Here is a 13,812-nt window from a genome sequence, read left to right on the forward strand (position 1 = left end):
TTCTTAGGGATAAACAGCTTAAAAAAAGAATAAAAAAAATACGCGGACTTGTTTTAACATCTTCTACCCAACGAGGGGAGGAGGGCGCAGTGTCCTACAGGTGTGTGTGTCTCGCCTGTTCAACAGGTTTCCATCCCGTCTCGCACTTAAGGCATAACGTCATTACTTTTCATCTCTCATTCAATGCATTATATTTATTTATTTTTAGCACTTTATTTCTAAATCCACTACTAGATTAACCACTTCAGTTTAAATTATTTTTTAACTAATTATCAATCCTGGGGAGGGGTTCTCTTCTATCTCAAAAAAAATAATTTTCAGGACGCCTATAATGAAGTCTTGACTTACTGAAGCACGTACACATCTACAAGTTCAAATTACAAGATTTTACACATACAAATAATCCTGCATTATTATATCGTTTTATATATCAACCACTAATCAAATTTAAGAATCTGGAGATCTGCAGATTAAGAATCAGTAACAACGCTTGAAATCTTTATTTAAAACCAATCAGTCGAACTTAACCAACAGTTTCTTTGCATAATGATTTTACGCCGTACCGTTTTATGTAAGACCTTGGGGTTTCAAGAAGAGAAACCCATATGCAGCTAATTTATCAATTGGAAAACATCTTTTTTTAGCAATACTTCACTACAAAACTTTAATTTACGTTTTGGTGGTCAATTGACCAAGTTACTTCTTTCAATTAATTATTCTTTCTATGTGAGGTTTTGGTTTGGATAAAAAAGTCAGTGTCACGAGCGGGATTCGAACCCACGACCTTTGACTAAATACGCCGCTGCTCTACCACTTCAGCTATTGTGACTTCGATAAGTCGCTCAGAATCCAATTCTGATTACATGACATTTGAACAAAGAGAGGGAAAATTCGAACGGTTGTAGTTGGTGGAGGGTTTGTGTCAGTCACGATAGCTCAAATGGTTAGAGCAGCGTCGTATTGAGCCGAAGGTCGTGGGTTCGAATCCCGCTCGTGACACTGACTTTTTATCTCAACAAAGACCTTACATAGAAATAATAACTAATTGGAACAAAACTTTAATTTTTTTATAATTTAAAAGCCCGACCTGCCAGCCATAAAATGCACGTAAACCCAATTTTCTTAATGTAAAGCCGATTATATACCTTAAATACAGAATTCAAACTCATATTTTTCACCTTTTATTAAAAAGTTATTTAAAAAAAATTATTTGTTCTTTTTCTCGGAAAATATAGTCTTTTTTTATCTCTTCTTTATTTATTTACACCTGGGTCAATTTTTGCTCTTAAGTCAATTTGACAGCATTTTACAGCGTAAAACAAAACAAAATGAACGCAAAAATATACTTATTTGGAGATCGTGAGATGCGGTCTTGTGTGATGTAGGTTTAGAAAAACAGAAAAACTCGCAACGACAGACAACCGTGACAGATCTACACAGAAAACACACACTTTGAGCCCTGAAGATGTTCTAAATAAAGGCCGAAACGTTGGCACAATAAAGAAAATATTTTTATAAATCTACATCACACAAGACCGCATCTCACGATCTCCAAATAATCATTAATTAACGGTCATTAAATACTACACAAAAATATACATAAAACAGAAAAAATAGGAACCACTCATAGCTAATGAGTTCTCTTTCCCATTCAGGCCGTTCTTTTTGCCATTTTCAGGCTAGTAATAGCCACTCCTATATTGTAGCAATAATCACATTCACTGTTATTCACAGTCACTTAGGTTGCGAGGCCATTGACGCCTCAGACGTCGGGGAGGATTATTTGGAAGGGTGCGGGACGAAAGGTTTCTGTCACGAGGGTTCGTGTGACTGGATAATTGTTTGTGAATCTTCTTGTAGCAGCTTTTCACTACTTTAAGGTCATATTGATGTTAACGTCATTATAATGTTAAGATAGAATTCATACAAAAAACATTGACGTTGGTTCGACGGATTTTTGATTGTAGGGGATGGAAGTTGGAAGTTAGAACAGCAAAGTTCATATGCAAAATATACTTTGTAAGACTAATGCAAAACCTTTCATGAGTAAAACCTACATTAACATTTTTCACCTGGATCATCTTTATTCTACCACAGAAATCCAGGCCATACTTAAATCCATTAATGTCATTTATATAATGCCACCTTAATAATCTGTTCTGACTTTCTTTTAGCACACACTAAAAAACATCTTTCTAAATCCAGATATCCATCTTATATAATTAAAAGAATATCGAGTCCAAAAAGGTCAAACATCATTCAAAAGGATTTCTGGCCTCGCTGGCATAGTCGAAAACGAAAAGGCAGTCGAAATGGCATGAGAAGCCGCTATACTCCTGATGAAGACCTTTCTGTAACCTCTACTGTCACTTTAGGCAGCTCGTCTGGCGGCCTAGATGGGTTGCCTGATCAGGAAACTCCTTTCAATAAAAGCATATATAAAACGATTGAAATCCTCCTTCAGACTGAAAGGTCCCGAAGTTTCCTCCTGGGAAAAAACGTTTCGCCCATGTGTCCAATCAGTTGTGAATCTTTCTATTTCCCTCATCGTAATTGATTGTTCCTATAAACCTATAGAATAACCACCCAATCCCAAACCACCTCCTTCCCAACCTATTCGGGGGGTTCGTGTATGGATGGGCTGGATTTAGTGGTGCCTCCCCGGACTCTGAGATCATACTGTCTACTAATAGAGACTTACACTATTCCTTCATTGATAAAGCCCTGCGCAAATCGAAATTAAAATATGAAATAAGTAAAACCTATTATATTTGTTGGAATATTAAATAATAATATGGGAAGTTTACAGGCGCTGACAAATAGCTGAGGTCATCCGGCCCTCTTGCGCGTTTTTACTTCCTTTTTCTTGCCTTTCACGTATTTTGCACCTTGCAGCCGTTGGAGTGTCGCAATCTGTTTTCAACTCTCTGCTTTTCTATGAGAACTAGTCGATATCCTAAAATACTAGCCTCCATTTTTACCTCAGGCTGCCATCTATAGATATACAACACACAATACATAATTATATATAAATCACCACAAAATAGAAGTCTAGTCAGATTCACACCGCAGGGTACTCGATATTTACCATGGCGGGGTTGAACCCTCTCTATTCTCGCTTATAATTACTTTTTCCAGACGTCACACTCACCCCAGGTTACTCGCGGTGCAATTAAAAACCATTTCCTTTCATAAAAGTAAATTACGTTCATTCTAATAAATTAACGTAAAGACAACAAAAAAACAACCACTACATACATTCAAAAATCCAAATAGCTCTGAGGTACCCGAAACCGCTATCCCGTGCCCCAAGTCTTTGTACAGGTCGACGATATGATATACAAATTTACTTTTGTTCATAAATTTAACTATGTAATTATAATCCTAATTTCAAGTTAGAAGATTATGCTTTAAATTAATACTGAGCAAATTTAGAAGTTTGTATGGGGCGTCGGTGGCCGCCACGGTGACACGGCGTTCATCAAAGTAAGGTAAAGGTCCCGGGTTCGAATCCAAGACCCTAAATTCGACATACTTACAAATGGGCTTTTTTTTCAAAAACATCGGCACCCTGAGGGTTAAAATAACTTCGTAGTTGAAATACACTCGTAAGAAAAAAAGTTTGTTGTAACTTAATACCAAGCTTAGAGATGGAATAGAATAAGACAAAAAAAAAAGACAATTTATAAATGGACACATCGATTTATATTATTTGTTTAATACCTTTCTTCGAAATTTGTGTCAAATTGTTATAATGTAAAATTACAGAAAATAGAGCTTCAATTTTCAATTGAACAGAGATTTGTAGGAAAATATTTTGGTATTAAACAGAAGAAGATCAGGAAAATAAAAGACATATAAATAAACAAAAACAGTCACAAACCAACTTTTATATGCATTTTTGTGCATTTTCTTGGTACATTTTTCAATTATTTATTTCGAATTTTTGAAAGTAAATGTAATTGCAATGATGTAATTGAATCTCGTAGAATTTTCCAACATAGTTAATATATATACATATATATATATAAGGTTTTAAAACCCTGACAGTTGCGTAAATTGGAACGAGTTAAGTTTTTTTATTGCAATCTGAATTTTGAGAAATATCTACAACGGCAAGAATTAAATGTCAAGGGCGCCATCCCAGCCCATTTAATTGGAAGTGGTTTTGATCTTTTTTGTTTTTGGTACCACTTTTCTAGAGTCGGGAACCAAATCGCTTCACGTGAAACTGGGACGGAGGCGCTTTTGGAGCTGTATTTTTACACGGGAGTGAATCGGCCATCAATCGACCAATTGTGCACAGAGGAACCAACTCGCCTTTTTTTTTTTTTTTTCCAAGCGTTATATAACGAAAACGGTTCGTCGGGCTCGGATCGAAAAGCCAAAATAAAAATAAGAAAAGATTGTTTTTTCGCCCCCGGCTGGTGAATCACGGTGAAAAGCGTTTTATTTACTCCGTCCGAAATAGCCCTGGCTGGTTAAAAATAGCGGCTCTTCAGAATTGAATTTCCACTTTTCTTTACGAACCGCGAGCCCATGTTGGCAAAACGCATAGAAAATTTGTATCGCATTTATTTATTTATTTTTTTTTAATGTCAACTCTACCCTCAAAACCAAAAAAAAATCGGCACATTTCAACTTTTTTTTGTCAACAAGTTATAAAAAGCAGCGATCAAAATAGCACAGACATCAGAAAAATATGTACAGTGTTAAATTTACAAGCATTTGATTACTTTTATGTATCGTATTTCAAATTTTACAAATAGGCCGGTTACACGCAAATAAATTTTCTTTAAAAAACCGTTAACATATTTTTCTTTATTTCAAATCTATGATTTTTAAGCCCTAATAGCTAAATAATTTTACTCAGGCGAATTTCTTTAAACGTCTGCAGCATATTTCATAAGCCTATTAAAAATTGTAATTTTATATTACCATAAAGTATAATAATGACAGTAGAATTGAATTGAATAATCAATTGAAACGTCAATGGATTCAAATGAAAAGTTCAACGACTACGATTTTTGATTTGTGTACAAACAAATTTACTCGAAACCCCGTTAAGATTGTCGAAGAATTTTAAAGATTTATTCCACAGCTCTTTCAACACTACGTTCGACGAACTGTATTATTGTTGATGCGTCGAACGATGTACAATCTACATTTATTATCTCCATGACAGAAAGATAATTTATTTGTACAAACTGTTTGTTCCATGAGAAAATGGATTAATTACAAGATAACGCAAAAGATAAACGAGATTAGCTCAACAGCGCTAAATAAAAATCCTTATTCAGCGCTTACACACGTTATTATTTTGTTCAATTAATTAATCTTTTTATGTAAGGTTTTGGCTGAAATGAAGTCACGATAGCTCAAGTGGTAGAGCAGCGGCGTATTTAGCCGAACGTCGTGGGTTCGAATCCCGCTCGTGACGCTAGCTATTTCATTTCAACCAAAACCTTACATGAAAAGATTAATTAATTCAAAGAAGTAATTTGATCAATAGACAACTATATATAATGGATTTAATGAATAAAACAAGTATAACTTCACTAACTACTCCCCATGCCCAATTCATATTTCTCCGAGAATCGAATCCTGATTACACGACATTTGAAAAATGGCAAAAAGGAGGGCAAATTCGAAAGGTTGTAGGTTGAGGTGAGGAGTTGATGTTCGGGTTTATCGAAGTCAAGATAGCTCAAGTGGTAGAGCAGCGGCGTATTTAGCCAAAGGTCGTGGGTTCGAATACCGCTCGTGACACTAGCTTTTTCCTTTCAAACAAAACCTTACATAAAAAGATTAATTAATTGAAAGAAGTAATTTGGTCAGTAGATTATTAAATATAATGGATTATTATTTTGTATTATTCTTTACACTAATTCGTACTTGTTAATATTAAAATGGTAAGCTTTGAAGCTGTCTTTTTGCATGTGATTTGTCTATTTTCAGGGGTTTGAAACGATGAATTAGCAAGTTTTTTGACATTTGATCTTCCTGACTATTCAGTTTTTCTGTAAGTTGGTCTATATAAATCCATCCATATTTTGAAAGGAGGAAATTCGATGCAGTAAACGTAATGGAAAATTGAAATAGTAAATTGTACATTTTAAATGTCTTTATGCATCATATATTTTAAATCTGGTTCTATTTATCTATGGTCGTAGTCATTTCATAACAATCAATATAATATATAAATAAATTAAAAGAATTAGAACGTTTTAAGGAGCGTGTGGGCTTTGATTAAGGATAAGTCAGCTTGATTTCTATAAAACTTATGAAATATATCAAGAAAGCTTGTTAATGGTCAAATCAAACGGATCGATATGTTCCGATTGATCAAAAAAAGCGATTAATTCAGTTTGAGAACGGTGGCTACTTTCTAATAACAGCTGATATGTTAACAACGCGTATCTCTCTTTTCCTTAGCAATTAAGGGGTGGATTTGTAGATTTGGATCACAGTGGCGCAAAGTGGTTTGCAAAACCGCCCGCATTAGTCCGGCTGAAGATAGGAAACATCCGATTTCCATATTCCAGGGCTTAGAAAATAGTTTTCACTTTACATCCTTCGGCTAGATTATTCTTTTTCCATTTTTTTTAGATTTATTTATTATTTGTTTTTGAGACAAGACATGAAGTATTTTCTAAGTATGAAGGAAAATTCGTTCGTTTTTTGTCTATTAAAAAATATAGAGTGAAATTCCCTTCGACAGGCAATTTTTTAAATTGAGGGGGAACGCAAAGAAACCGAATGCCCACATTTCGAGTCAGCGGTTATTCTGCAAGACAGGCCTTCCTGTTTCCTCGCGGTTCGACCTTAAAATAAGCAGATTTTGGCCAACAGGAGCATCGCCCTGGGGACGTTGAATCCAAATTCCGTTACAAGCCTATTTGGCCTGTGTTTCCGTTTATTTTAGAGCGTCGCGACACACGTTTTTCACATTATATCACATTAAATTTAATTAGTTCTTCGCCCTCTTTAAATACTAACAAAACAAGGTTGTACTCGTAAAACCAAACCGAGCACGTCAAGACACACGTCATTCAGCTAAAATATCCAAAGATAACAATACAAATAATTTTTAAACAAATGTTATATACATAAATCTCTTGATCTTACTCCTTGATTAAATTGTTGGAATAATTTATTTAATTTTAAATTATTAAAATAATTTATTATTTGACTAATTGATTTTTTTTGTCATTGCAGATAAGGGACGTGGTGTACTTTCTCACTTTCAACAGGTCAGTAAAAGAGATAGACACGTTAGATTTTAATGTAGTTTTTTCCTTATGATTTCAACTGAATCTAATTGGTTTCGCTGGCATCATTGGCTTCTGGCAAGTTTCCTGATCATCATTTTTAGTTTCATCATCGTAATTAAAATACTTTTATAAAAGTTCGTTTTTGATGAGAACTTACATACAAAGCTAATATCAATTTTTATTATTATAACGTATAACACGAATAAACGGATACGAATGTTTAAAATTGCTTATAATTTACAGCTGAAGATCCGCTGACACAAGCCATCTTCTTATTTCTGTTTGAAGTATGCTGTTTCATTTCTCTATATCATTGACCTTCTAGAATGTATAAATTTGGCAAATTATAAACATTTTCCGGCAGACCAACTACATTTGTATGCTCGTAAAGAACCATCCTCCGCATTAGAGATAATTTTATCTGAACTAGCTCTCCACAAAGGTTGCCATGTGAAAATATCAAAGTAAATATGTACATTAATAACAGGTGCCTATTGTCTCGACGTATCAAACTGGGGCATTTCAAAATAAAAAGTGAGACAGCATATATTTATTTCTTTTGTCCGAGTATCTCTCAAAGATACAAGCAAAAATAGGAGTTTTTATACGATAGAGTATCACATGAGCCGAATTGTATTGGACTTTCTGTATTAAGTAGAGTACCAAAACATTAATACGTCAATACATACAGATAAAAACTTAAAATATAAGTGGTACTGACTTCATCTGAATTAAAACGCATTCGGACTGGTTTTGGAATTGCATTACGCCCACTGGCAACGTCAATCTCATCTTTTGCTTAATACGCCTTTTGGTCAATCGATCGCCAATAAAAATATAATCAAATCCTCAAATATCCGGCCGGAACCGGTGACAATTTAACGAGCTTTTTCTCCTCGGCTCTCTGGAAACTACGTGCTTCCATCCCAACGCAATTTCAATGACCATTTCCCACCCATCATGAGGACATATTCAACTTCGACATAATGGTACTAGCTGTTTCGAATTCACATAAAGCACTCCGGTTAATTGGGCTTAATGAAGCTAGAACGGGCGTAATTAGGAAGCACCGGTGCCTGCCCTTAATTGAGGAAATTTTCTTTTGTCCTCACCTTGTATTAAACTTCTATCCTGGGTTAATCTAGCTAATAATTATTTTGAGAGAGGAATACTTTCATTTGATTAGTTACAGCTGTAAACAGCTTTCTTAATTAATTCAGCCACTCTGAATGTCCGAACAAAGCCTGTTGTAAAAACATTTTTTGTAACTTGTAATTTTAGAAAAAAGTGCGTTTGCATTTAAATTAGTAGGTTTAAATACGCTTATTTTGAGTAGAAGCCTATCATGAAAATTTTTTTTTTTTAATATTAAAAAAATAAATAAAAAGTTAAAACATAAATAAAAACAGCAATTCCTGATGGTGAGTTGAGAGAAAGTAGCAAAAAAGAAAAAATAGAATATTTACACAGGTCTATAACATTTGCGATCGCAATGTATATAAAATATAATACCCTCGTATATACATTTCAATTACGACGAATCCTCAGTTTTTGCAGCGCCACTGGATTCGAACCCGGGACCTTTGCCTTACAGTGAAGAACGCCGTGCCGTCTTAACCATTGTGGCTACCGACGCCCCCAAATAAATATAATTAAAAAAATTAACAAATACTATATTATAAATTATATATAAATTCAAATTGTCTTTCTGAAGAAAAATGGACTTTTTAGCTATTTTAATGGCTGGGCCTCATTTGTATCCTTCCCGACAGGATGTTATAAATAGACTGTCAATGCATAAAAATTGTGATTGATTTTTGAAAATGATGGACATTTTCAAACCGAAAGTTTCAAATGCTTGATTAGCTCGATAAAAAGTTAAATGAAAGGTTTTACATACGAATTTGACTTTATTTACTGCTGACTATATTGAGGAATGTATAATTTATAATAGTAATTAATGGGTGAAACTGTGTGTGGAAATGTAAAGCAAAACTAGGCGAGACCTTAGTTAAGTCATTTTTTTATGATAAGTATTGTTTACAAGTTGAATTAATAAATGAATATTGTGTGAATAGGAGTCTTAAAGTCTTTTTTTTCGTTTTTATTATGTAGTTATTTATGTGTTCAAATTTCAAGTTTTGTTTTGATGGAATATCATTGTTCTAAAAGAGGAGACTCGTTATAGAATGATGCATGTTTCTAATTCGTTTGGCGACAGTAATGAACTTAATAGCCAGGCCTTGAACCTGCAATAAATGGTTCTTTAGTAATCAAAATGGTAAATCGCGAAGTTTTTTATTTGCGATAGATGAAAAAAGACGTAATGCGCTATTCATACTGGCGGGAAGTACGTTATTACACGATTCTCAGTAAAACTCCCAAGCAGTCGTAATTTTCTATGGTTTCCTAGACAATTACTAAGGTTTGACTGTTATTATTGTACGGTTTCATTAATTCCTTATGTACTTACATAATGCCGTGCCCTCCCTATGGATTAGCCCTGGAGGTCGGTGTTGGTTTGAATTTCGGTTTTGACCAGGATCCCCGTGGCCCGATTGTTCGCCAATCTTCGGAGACGGTGCCAGATTTCTTTTTGCAGCTCTGGCATGGGACCAGCGATCGAATATCTTTCGACACGAGCTTTGGTGGAAATCTTAGTCCGTTTGGATCCGTGAGGGCCGATCGAATTTTTTTGGGCGTTGCCGACCAAGTCGAACTGTCGCAATGAGGTGTAGGGCAGAGGAGTGCCTTGACATTTACGACTCCGGCTCCTCAGTTGATTATTTCTGCTATAAATACCATTTGGTCGATCTGACATAAATTCGGTTGATGTGTAGCCGCTTTTGACAGCCGCCGACGTAGCAATCTTTCAATTTATTAATTCCTTTTTTTAAATATCGCCGTGTTTGTGCAACTCGAGATTTATTGTTTTCTCGGGAAAAGAATCGGGATTTTGACTTGCCGACGAAAATTAATCGTCCTCATTACAATCGAAGAAAATGTAGTAATCGAAAAGGGATAGGTCACGATCTGACAAGAGAACGTGTACCGGCCGGTTGTGAAGATAATAATTTTTTTATCGCAGTTAAAGTAAGTATACCAATCATTTTCTACTATATTTACATGTACAGGATATTCTAAACGGCTTAATTCACCCTATTAGAGATACTATAAAAAAAACCTCTGGCTCTCATGTACTTACTTGTAACACAACTGTATCGACAACTATACAAAAATTTATTAATATAAATATAATATGAATAAATATTCTAAACATTTTCCTAAGCAAATCAAACCAAACCCTCTGACATTGTTTCTGACAGAAGTATACAAGCATGATATTGACATGTTAAGAGGTTATTTAAATTTACTTATCAATTTTTTGAAAAATTGCGCACCCTATCAGAAAACAACAGGAAAACCACTTTTCATTTATATATTAAGACTACATTTTGAATATGTTGTAAAATCAATGAAAGGCCATGAAGGAAAACTGTTTAAGATCATGCGGCTGAGGAAGATAACGGCAAAAGATCATGATCTTACTTTTACAGAACAAGATCATGACATATTCTTGACTTTAGAAAACATACTCTTGGAGAACTGATTTATTTGTTCTGCTTACTAAAATCAGTGCCCTGCATCGGGATAATTGTTTAGAAAATGCTACAGTGAACGTTTTAAAATTTACAAGGGACTTGGACTCACTTTTTCGGAAACAGATCATGACATATTCTTGACTTTAGAAAAAATACTCTTGGAGAACTGATTTATTTGTTCTGGTAAATAAAATCAGTGCCCTCCATCGGGATAATTATTTAGAAAATTTACAAGGGTTCTTAGACACGACACGGAATTTTTTGACTTAGAAAATGTAACTGTAAAGATCTCGCCCTGACAGAACTCCGCTGGTTTTTTTTTTTTTTAAATTCGCTGAGTTGTTTCACTTGAAATTATGGATCTAGGGAAACTCGGGAAATTGTAATCTTTGAAATTCGCGTACTGTTGAGGACGTACTTCACTTCGTAACCGAAATTTCAATATTGAGTAAGATTAGTGTTGGAGAGAGTATAATTCCTTCAAATATTGAAAATATTAGATACTCATATACTGACGCTGTATGTTTGACATGCTTGGAGATAACACAATTTCATAAGTTAATTTTCACCATAATTTTAGTATTATAATAATGAAACACATTCAACAACTCTTTTACTTCAGTTTTCCCTAGATTTTTAGTTATCAAGTGAGCAAACCCATTTTATTTTATTTATTTGTATTTTTTTACTATTTTATCAGAAGCTTTGTTAAAAAGCAAAATTTATTACAAAAATTTAACACTGAAAGACAAAAGAAGGTTAAAGTGATTTTGTACCGTAAAAAGTTCTGCTTTCCTTTGAATAATTTATGACCTTCTGGCCGTTTTAACATTTGATCAAACAATTATATCCCATTCAAATAAAGCTGACTTTTACGGTTCTTTTTTAATTTTTTTTTGTACAAGTTAAATCGCTACCAATTACCTTTAAACTTCAAGACAGTTTTCTAATCACTGCGATAATTGTTCTGTACTTTCGGCCTCCCTGTAATAACTTGAACCATTAGTCCAACTCTTACCGTGCAGTTTGTTATGTAAATGTTCTTAGTTCGAAGACTTTTATTATAAGTACACGTAGGGTGATCGTGTATACGAGGCTTGAAAAAAAATTGGGCTAATGGGTTATTAGGGGAGAATTCGGGTATTACAGGGTTAATTGTATACAACAAGGGAGCTTATGGAGCGTAGGTTGGAATGCGCAGATGCCCATAGTTGGTGTCATAGGAGGAAGGCTTCGCGATCATTAATTTCCCATGGAAATCGTTGTTTTCTATAACTTTTCATTTATTTTACAACTGTAGACACAATGCAACAAATAAAATTTATAATATATACAATTTTATATATATACACATGCTTACACAATATTGTATGCACATTTATATGTCTGGCGTGATTGATTTGAACTGCTACCAACCAGCGGAAGTGGGCGTAATTATGGTGAGGAAGTCAAGAGCAATCCGTAGAAATGCTGAAGTTGCAAAATCAGATGGAGGCCACCTGCGCTTCAGTCTTCTAAGAGGGTTGGAAGCATGAGTTGAGCTGGACAGGTTGCGAATTAACGGGTTGTCATGAGAGGATAATTTGGATGAAATTTATTGTAGGTGTTATGAGGTATGTAGGATATTATGAGATCGGAGTGGATAGTATGATTGGTAACGTAGAATGGAACATTGACTGTAGTGCGAATGGTTTTGGATTGGATGGATTGAATTTGGTTAAGATTGGAACTCTTGGCTGCCTTGCACCTAAAGTTCAAATCCGTAGGTGTCCAAATTGGGGCTATTAGGGTGGATAGATAGATGGATAGATAGATATACTTTATTTACAAAATGAAAAAATTTAGAGTTAAAAATAAAAAACAGTATTATTATGGCATGGTATTAAAACCGTCAGCTAGAGTTCGGAGTGCATTACTATCCCAAGAATATGCATAATTATATAATTATAAGAAAAGGAGAATTTAAAATATCAACTTCAGAGGTGACAATTATTTACAGGATTTTCAAATTGCAAGGTTGAATTGCGATAAACTTTGAAAATAATAAAAATGACACTTCAAAGGACAAAAGGATTCCAACTTACAAGTTTGATATTTTTATGTTGTTTGAAACTTTCATTACTGAGGTTGATTTTGATTATTTTAGTAACAATTAGGGTAGAGTATTACAGAATTATTACAGACTTTTTGTTAAGTAATGTCAGTTCAGATCTTTTGTCAACTAGTCTCTTCAGCATTTTAAATCGAAAGTTACAGTCAATTCGTTTTAGTAAGGTGTCTGGATTCCACCTAAGTCTTTTGCCCAAGGAAAGTCCAATATATCGTTTACTATTCGCTGGAGGAATTGGGGTCGGTATAAATAGATAGGTGGGAGAGTTTTCTTATTAAAAGTGAAAACTATGTATTTAGATTTTTGATTGTTTACCTTGATTCTACACTGTCAAACCAGGGTTCAAACATATGAAGATAAGATTGGAGGTTGCGGATAGATGTAACAGGATCGATGTTTGGTGAGAGGATTGTCATCAGCGTATGAGAAGGTTACGTTGTCGGAATGTAATGGCAGATCAGTCGTAAAGGAGTAAAGTAAGAGAGCAAGTGCGCTTCCCTGGGGGACGCCGGGTAAAATTGGAAAAATAGAAGAGGGTAGAGGTACCTTGGGTTACTTGGAAGTATCGGTTTGCTTTCGGTATATGTTTGTATCTAAGACTTAAAATTTTTCAATATTTTTATATCGATTGTAGACGTAAACGATATTTCCTTTTTAAAATTGGCGTAAGGACATCACGAAAAGAAACAGTTTTCGGTTTTGTTTTTGACTGTGATAATTTCGCCATCGTGCAAGGGTCGATCCGATTGCTAATAATAAGTCACGAAACCGACAAACTTCTCAATTTGCTCTGTTTGATAACAGCGAGGCGAAAGGCGAATTAACT

General features: G+C 34.5%; 1 protein-coding gene across 1 annotated transcript in view; it reads left to right on the plus strand.

Annotated features, from left to right (window-relative positions):
- The window catches only part of LOC106663642 (protein Tob1-like), a 63,783-nt gene that overhangs the window by 23,712 nt on the left and 26,259 nt on the right, over nucleotides 1-13,812 (plus strand). The window contains exon 2 of the mRNA XM_014388631.2: nucleotides 7,219-7,253. The gene's annotated coding sequence lies outside the window, so the exon portion shown is untranslated. The remainder of the gene's footprint in view (nucleotides 1-7,218; nucleotides 7,254-13,812) is intronic.

Source organism: Cimex lectularius, unplaced genomic scaffold (assembly GCF_000648675.2).
Source record: "Cimex lectularius strain Harlan isolate CLEC.00 unplaced genomic scaffold, Clec_2.1 scaffold303, whole genome shotgun sequence".
NCBI classification, from domain to species: Eukaryota; Metazoa; Arthropoda; class Insecta; order Hemiptera; family Cimicidae; genus Cimex; species Cimex lectularius.